Below are 9,505 nucleotides of genomic sequence, written 5' to 3' on the forward strand. Positions count from 1 at the left end.
AATTTATCATTACAGGATATTTTAATCTAAGTGCAATACAAATATGCCCTGAAGGAAGTTAACATTAATATTTCATATAAATGCTAACTCATTATTACACTGGTCAAAAAAGTTAAGCATATTTCCAGTTTACCCTATAATACCTGATATTTGTGTTTCTTTTGGTTTTATGTGGCACGTATTATGTTTACTAATTCAAATTCTTTCATTTGTTTTATTCTGCATCACTAGGTAACGTCCAAATCACGGCTAGTAAACAAAGCCTGTAATTCGAGCGAAGTTCAATCAGTGTCGTTTTGCTTCATAGTGCTTCATAGTGCAGTACAATGGCTCGGAACACCCTTACAATGGCAGACCGCATCAAAATCATCACTTTGATGGAACAAAACATGAGACAAGTTGATGTTGCTAACATCCTTCATGTGAATCAGAGTATTGTCTCCAGACTGTGGAGAAAGTTCCAGGAAACCTAGTCAATAGCAGATCGACCTCGCGAGGGCCGTCCACGCAAAACAACACCAGGTCAGGACCGGTATGTAAGGTTATCTGCACGTAGGAACCCTATAGCCTCAGCTACAACTCTGCGCCATGACATGCGCGAAGCCACTGGTGTCGTTGTAAGTAGCCAAACTGTGCGCAATAGACCTCATGACATAGGGTTGTATGCTCGAAGACCACTCAAGACTCCAGCACTCCGTCCACATCACAGGGGTGCTCGTGCATGATGGGCTAGAGCACATGAGAATTGGACTCGAGACCAATGGACCAGAAATTTATTCTCAGACGAAGTGAGAATGGGCCTACACCCTGACAATAACTCTATTCACGTATGGAGACGAACAGGGGAACGAAATCATCCCTCAATGACCGTGGAACGTCACCAACAGTTTGGTGGTTCAATCTTGTTTTGGGCAGGTGTCATGTTTGGCCGCCGCACACCACTGGTTTCAATAGAGGAAAACATGACTGCTGCCGTGTATGAGAACAACATCCTCCAACCCATTGTAAGTGGTTTTGCAGAGACTTTAGGAGAAGGGTTCACTCTACAGGATGATAATGCTCGGCCTCATCGTGCTCATAGTGTGCAGCGGTATCTGATAGAGCATGAGATCCGAAGAATGGATTGGCCAGCATGCTCACCGGATATGAACTGCATAGAGCATGCATGGAGCTTTCTCAGGAGAGCCATTTCCAATCGTCCACATCACCCATTAACGATTCAAGAACTCAGGAATGCTGCCTTGGAAGAATGGGTCAATTTGCCTAAGGAGAGCTTAGATGCGTTGGTACTGAGTATGCTCCGTCACATACAAGAGTGCCTCAGGGTTCGTGGAGGACCAACACGTTATTAAACAGGGCACTGAAAGCACCATTTCCTTTTCTTTGATGATGTACGAATTTCCACTTCCCTTATCTTTTCCGTTGTTTCCAAACAATGCAACTTTTTCATTTCATATTGAGTCCATTGTTAACAAATAGTGTATTTCTACTTTTAAGTTTATTCTGTGGAACCAAGAAACCCAATTATAATTTATCTATTTTATTTTAATTAATAAAAACCTTTATTTGCCTAATTATGCTTAACTTTTTTTGACCAGTGTATTTATCAGCATTTAATTGCCCTCTGTGAGAATTTTCAGACCAATATGACAATAACTATTGTGCAAAGATATTTTTTTTATTGAAGAAAAACTGCTTAAAATTTTAAAGTCGAGAAAACAGCATCAAAAACATCTCTCAACTTGCTCACGCAACGTATGTTTGGCCACATTTGATTATATGGGATGGTACATTAGAACGGTGAAAGTTAAATTAGAACGGGGTTCGTCTGTATAGAGTGCATATTTTAATTTTTTGCAATTTCTTTATTCTCTCTTACAATATAATTATAAAAGTCATGTGACACAATTTGAAATGTTTGGCCAGCCCTGGTTCATACGATTGTGTATTAATAAACTCATAATGTCACATATTTTCTAATTACTTTATCCTCAAGAAATCTGACTACTGCAATAGAACCTTGCGAACCGTGCTTTCGCCTAGGCAAATAGGCTATAGGCTTAATTTAATTTATGTACAGACATTCTGAAAATCTACATACACTGGGAGCTCATGTGAGAAGCGGTGTCAATAACCGTTCACTTGTAGCAGTTCAGTTGTCGATTGAATAATATATTTCAAATTAACTCTTTTATTCTTGCAAATATTTCGCAACATTATAAATAATTGGCCTAACAACACTAGGCTTATTATTCATTCTTACATCTTAATTGAGATTTCATTGCAAATAAGGAAGTATTAAGTATATAAAAAGAGCTACATTTTCAGAACTTGGGTTTCAAAAGGAAGGAAATCAGTTTATAAAAGGATTTTAGATCAAGACGTCCGAAGGAAATATGCAATTAAAAATACAGTGTTACTATAAATAATCTTTCCGATTACAAACTTGAATAACTATCGTTAGGAGGCACTTAGAAACATGATATTGGTATCAATGGAAAGAGAAACTCAAATATTTTTTGTTGTGTTGGTGAACCTGTCACATACTTATTAATTTCGTTGCTAGAAGACGATATAACAGAAAAATGACTGCAAACGAAGTCAGGAGGGCATTTTGTGTGCTAGATTTTCATATATCCCAGTCTGTTGTCACTGTACAACGCAATTTTATAAGAAAATTTGGTCACAGTCTAGTATATACAGTCGCGAAGCTCAATACGTAGTAAATATGCAAACATTAGGTAGTTGCTCACCACTAGGATCGCTAATATCGCCTCATTACAGGCAATGCAAAATAGTACCGTCACAGTCTATTGTTTCTAGCACCCTCAAAACTCAAGCTTCGTGACTGTATATAGTAGACTGTTATTTGGTGTTGATCAATCCAGTGGGCCCAGTATCCGTAAGTGGTACGCTGACTTCAAAATGAGAGGATACATCTGTAAGCGGAAGTCAACCGGTCGTTCATCAGTAAGTGAGGCAAATGTGGGGCGTGTGAGAGAGAGATGTCAGAAACGAACTGAATACACGACTTCCAAGGAGATGGATTGGACGTGCTGGCGTGAAGATTTAGGATGTTTGCATTGACCTCCTCGTTCCCCCGACCTCACTCATTGTGATTTTTTCTGTGGGGTTTTATAAAACAACAAGTTTATCAGTCACCATTACCACCTACCATTGAGGATTTTCGTGTCCGCATCACAGAGGCCATTGCAGTGGTGGATGGTCCAATGCTATTACGTGTATGGCAGGAAATTGACTACAGACTTGATGTGTGTCGTGTGACACAAGGAGCTCACATTGAGCACATGTGACTTAAGGTTGTGAACCAAATGTTTCACTTTCTGTTTCATGTTTCATGTTTTCCAGTGAAAAAAATTAAAAAATTGTTGGAGTTTCTGTTTCTGTTGATATCAATTTCATGTTTTCTAATTTTTCTGATTTAAGAGTAGCACATGTGATTTAACCGAATGAATAAGAAAAAATATTTGAGTTTCTCTTTCCATTGATACCAATATCATGTTTCTAAATGTCTCCTAACGACAGTTATTCAAGTTTGTAATCTGAAAGATCATTTATAATAACACTGTACTAAACAGATATGAAGATGCATAAGGGGTAGATTAGTAGAAAATGAAAAACTCTGGTTAAAGCTGTAATTTATAAATACGTACTTGATGCGAGACGATCTGTTACGGGGCGGCTCTAAATTACAATTGAATAAGTGCAACGATACGAAGCCATTGATTCCCAGATTAATTAAAAAAATATATATCAGAATTGCACGGTGTAGTGTGCACCTATAGTGCTTATTAGAGCGAAAAATTGATGTAGTACATTATTCATATTAAAACGTTTTCAGTTAACTGAATTCAGAGAACATTGTTGACTTCTGCTATGAAAAACTATGTGGCCGATATGACTTAAGGACATAAAAACACCAAACAAAATATAAATAAAATTAATAATAAAGAGTATACAGGCCCAATTACTGTACAACTTTTCTCATATACCTATAAAAAAACTGGAAAGTTGAACTATAGTCTATGACAATTTCATTTTGTTTTGATTTAAAGCAATATTAATAAAATTATATTTGCTGACATAATTGAGAGAGAATCTTTTAATGTTCATTACTTACATCTCTGAATTGAACAGCACCCAAGTCTCCTAGCTCCGCAACGCATTCATAAGCCGAGTCACTTTCAAAAATAATTTCACACAATATCATTTCCTCACTTCTAAAAATGCTGCGTCCATTGTTATAGTTATTTTCTTCTACATTGAGAAAAGCCATTTTGAGTTTGTCAATGTTTCTTAACTTCGATCCTTTTAGAATAATAATAATAATAATATTATTCTTTCCCCTTCAGCTATTGTTCCACATTATCATTGTTCTCAATTGGTTTCTAAAATGGCGGTGATATAACTTAGGCTATTATGAAAGAATATCGTAGATTTTTCGGTAAAATCAAAGCCATAATTGGTCGGGAACAGCAACACAAAAAAGAAGACTAGTAAACTTTGATACTAATGGCCGCTAGATTTCTCTTTTTTGAGCTTTCCTGCTTTGGGAATTTATTGGTTATTTGGCGACATTTTGTGAGGATATCTAGTGTGTATGGAGTTGATGATGGCGCGATCACAGTATGATCTGATCATGAACACTGGAATTATATGTATTTTGAAAAGAAAAATGAATTTTTCATTAGACCTACATAATGAGACACAAATATCACTATAAAACAAAGTTTCATCTGAAAGTTTAGCTGCGGTTTGTTTACGGCGATCATCGCCTGGAGTTGCTAGCAGTTAAAATGAATGCGCACGGTTTCTTTACAGCGATGATCGCCAACGTAGATCGTTAGAAGCGACGTAGATCGCTGGAGGTTGCTTCTGAAGAAAATTCAGGTCGCACATCACCGCATACATGTTCAATAATCGATATTTAGAGAAGGCCATGTAGATATATTGACTCGAGCTATGGCAGCAAAACAAACAAAAATTGACAGCGATGTAAGCTGATAAAGAAACCACTTCCTGACGATCATCGTTAGCGTTTACAATCGTCGGCGATGTGCGTCCGGCGATGATCGCCGTAAACAAAACCGTAGCTTAAACGCTAACGATTATCGTCAGGAAGTGGTTTCTTTATCAGCGTACATCGCTGTCAATTTTCATTTGTTTTGCTGCCATAGCTCGATTCAATATTTCTACATGGCCTTCTCTAAATATCGATTATTGAACATGTATGCGGCGATGTGCGACCTGAATTTGCTTCAGAAGCAACCTCCAGCGATCTACGTCGCGTCCAACGCTCTACGTTGGCGATCATCGCTGTAAAGAAACCGTGCGCATTCATTTTAACTGCTAGCAACTCCAGGCGACAATCGCCAGCGATGTACGCCCGGCGATGATCGCAGTAAACAAACCGGAGCTTAATGACTGAACAGCTGATCACTAAAATCAGCTGTTAGTTTTGCCGATACTAGCGACATAGTTGGATTCATTGCGAACTCACGACTGACTTGATGCTCGCTTCGCTTCTCTTTACGCGAACTAGATCTTCCTGAGCTTGATTTCAGTACCAACAACATCAACGGATCCTCTTGATCAAAGGTGCCAACAAGAAATTGTCCCTACTGATTCTTCTTTATACTATTGCGAGATCAATCTGAGGATTCAACTTGGAATTACCCAACATTCACCTTAAAGTTGGGGGTGGGGGGAAACTCGAAAAAAATGCAACTAAACAATCAGTTCAAGCGGGATTTGAGCGTAGTGCCGAAATATGGATCTGTTTCGTTAACATCTAGATGAGTAACGCTAGCTATAAATTAGAAATATGAGAAATACACCGTGTCCCGCTTAGAAGGATCGAGAAATAAATTCTCACCACTTAAAATCAGATAGATATATCGTTGTGCTTTACATCTGACAAGATAGAGAAACTGTCCAAGTTTATGCAAGAAAGTTTGAAAACAGCTGCTTGCGTAACTTTCGTTTGTTTATGCGTAACTTTCGTTTTTTTTTTTTTTTTTTTTTGCTAGGGCACTAAAACAAGCTTAGCGCCATTTTGTAGGAGAGCACGCTATGGTAAACATGTGGACACCACAACAAAACGTTCAGTGCGTGCCATGGCTAGCAGAAGAACCCGTCATTTAACTATTCTTCTTCTTCTTCGTAGAGGCTATAGCCACAGGAAATGTGTATCTGGACATGTTGCAGTACTTTGTTGCTGACCAACTTCCCCTAGGATCGGGTTTTCAGCAGGATGGGGCCCCACCCTTTGATCACCAACGAGTGAGTTCTTGGATGAAAAATTCCCCGATAGGTAGATTGGAAGACGAGGACCCCTTGCCTGCCCACCCAGGTCACCCGATCTGACCCCTTTGGATTTTTTTTCTGGGGCTTTGTGAAAGATGCTATGTACCAAAGAGGCAGAGCTAATTTGGAGGTACTAAGGCAACGCATCACAAATATAACTGTGCTAGTGACTCTACATATGCTACAGAACACTTGGCGGGAAGTTGAATACCATTTAGATGTCTGTAGAGCAACTCAAGGCGCACACAGCGAGTTGCATTGAGCATTCTCCGAAACTCGGAGAGTTTTTACATCAAGTTATGTAAAAAGGTATTTTAATAAACCATTATTTACACTTGAAATTATCATTTATTTCTCGATCCCTCTAAGCGGGACACTGTGTAGTAATAATAATATCTCTAACTTTTGATTAGTCCAGTGGTTCCTACATCTATCGAGTTATCATTTTGCTACAAGTTTGTAGACTGATATGTATTTATACATCTTACTGTAGCCTACTTGGCTAACACGACACCGGTTTCGTGTATGTTGCATGATTCTCTTATTAACACTTTTAAAATAAAATTTGACTCTTGTTTCTTCCTTTTTATAATATAACGTAATTTTGCATTCCTATCAACTTCTCAGGAATATCGTCTCACCCGTTTACTGTCTTCTTTTTTTTTCTTTCTTTCTTTTTCACTTGTAGGCCTATGATAGAAATTTGCTTCCGAGCTAGTAGAGAAACCAGTAATGTTATTTTTATATAGTTTTAACACAGTCTAGTATATACAGTCACGAAGCTTGAGTTTATGAGGGTACTAGGAACAATAGACTGTGCAGATACTATTTCGCATTGTCTGTAATGAGGCGATAGTAGCGATCCTAGTGGTTAGCAACTATTTATAGATGCATATTTACTAAGTATTGAGCTTCGTGACTGTATATACTAGACTATGGTTTTAATGAAGAAAACATTCTGAGTTTCTTGTTATTGTCAAGGTCGTGTGATAATTTCTATTAATTTGTTTTTAAATTAAAAACAACATAAAATCGTTAGGAAATGTGTCACAACACATCGTATTTCTTAAATACTTACCTTCAGGTGATTCAGAATCTCTGCGACAAACTCTGGGGATCTATAGGTCTCGCAATGAGGATCTTTTTTCGTGGAAGAACCCATGTTGTCCGATGTCTCCTTTAAGAGCTACACGACAATCGAGATATCGAAAAAAGGCAGGTTTTAGTGACATTAACAATAAAATTATGAAATTAATTATTTTTCAGTAAGTTATGTTTGCTGACAAGTTACAGGTGTTCAAAGTGTCTACCCTGAATCTGATTACATCCATTACACTGTCGTAGCAGTGACTATCGGACTCTGTCGAACATTACTGATCTGTGTCGAATTTGATCAAAAGCAGCGATATTCGCACTCAGTTCCTCTCTGATGTCAATTCGAGTGGTTTACATTTCACATGTCTCCAAATAAAAAATAAAGATTAGGGGCGTGAAGTCGGGTGATCCGCTGGCCACGCATCAGGTCCCGCTCTCCCTATTCATTGCTCCTCGTAGATGTTGTTCAGATGTGCTCGTACAGACTAAAGTGCGTTAGGACGTTATGTCACATGTCCCCGCACATCGTGAAGGCTAGAGCCCGATCGCGAACTCGTGGCACAACATGCTCGAGCTTCTTTCTGAGACTTCGGTGTGGGGGGTTCTGTGTGTGCAGGTGACTGCTTACTCTTAGACGTTGCTTACGAGATTATACCAGCTGGCATATAGCGTTTGAAATACGGGTCTGAAGTGGTTCCCTCGTAATGCCAATTCCGCCGCTCGGAGCGCTGTTCTATACTAAATTTTCATAGCAGAACACTTAAATGACATTGACATTTGGGACATTTAAAGGACTCACCATTGCTTATTAAATGCTTCGTACAATATTTTATGGACAATAGACGCAATTTCCAAACTTCTACGTCTCAATTATATTACAATAAAAGGCTATCATTCTTGATATTAAAAGATATCACATATTATAAACTAAGGTACTACCTTTCTGTTGTTCAATTCATACACCGTACCTTTTTGGAAATAATGAAAGAAACTTAATATATGCAAATCTAGTCTTTCAGGTAAAGCTCCCTGTAAAGCAGATTTGAATAATTTCAAGGTAAAAATTGTTCCGGGGCCGGGTATCGATCCCGGGACCTCTGGTTGAACGTACCAGCGCTCTACCAACTGAGCCACCCGGGAACTTGTTTAACTTGTTATTTATATCTGTTTCTGTTGTGTATGTTATTTCGCAACCTAGGAAATTAAATTTTGAGACTTGTTCTATTGCTTTATTTTCTAAAATTATCTTTGTCCGAACTGGATAAGAGCCCTTGAAAGTCATCCTTTGTTTTTCCTGATGATATTTCCATGTTGTATTTTTTTGATATTTCGTTTAATTTATATAGCATTCTCTGCATTTCATCCTCTGTTTTTGCTATTAAAATCTGATCATCTGCGAAGGCTAACGTTTTTATTATCATATTTCCTAAATTAATTCCTCCTATTGTTATTTGTTTCCATGATCTTATCATGTCATCTAGATATATATTAAAAAGAGTGGTTGATAATGGGCAACCTTGTCTAATTCCTCCTGTTATTCTTATAGGTTCTCTTTGGTTTATTTTTATTTTTGTTTTTCCGTACATATCTTTAATTACTTCTATCAAATGTAATGGGATTCCCTTTTCATTTAATATATTCCACAATTTTGGTCTAGACACTTTGTCAAAAGCCTTCTTATAATCTATGAAAAGGATATGAGTTTCTAAGTTGAATTCCCTTTTTTTCTCAATTATTTGCTTTAATGTAAAAACGTTATCTATGCAGCTTCTCCCTTTCCTAAAACCTGTCTGCTCTTCTGATATTATTATGTCGACTATATTTGATAGTCTTTGGCTTATTATTTTTGCGTATACTTTATATGTTGTACATAGTAAGCTTATTCCCCTATAATTTTCTGGGTTTGTTTTATCTCCTTTTTTAAATATCGATATTATCTTCCCTATTTTCCATTCTTCTGCCGTAGTCTTTTGTTTCCAACATTTGTTACAAAAATTTAATAGCCTTTCTTAAAAATTTCTCGGGGCATCTATAATAATAATAAATCTGTAGCCGAAATTTTTCTGGTAATTTTCGATTTTCC

The sequence above is a fragment of the Periplaneta americana genome, chromosome 5 (assembly GCF_040183065.1).
Source record: "Periplaneta americana isolate PAMFEO1 chromosome 5, P.americana_PAMFEO1_priV1, whole genome shotgun sequence".
In the NCBI taxonomy this organism is placed as follows: Eukaryota; Metazoa; Arthropoda; class Insecta; order Blattodea; family Blattidae; genus Periplaneta; species Periplaneta americana.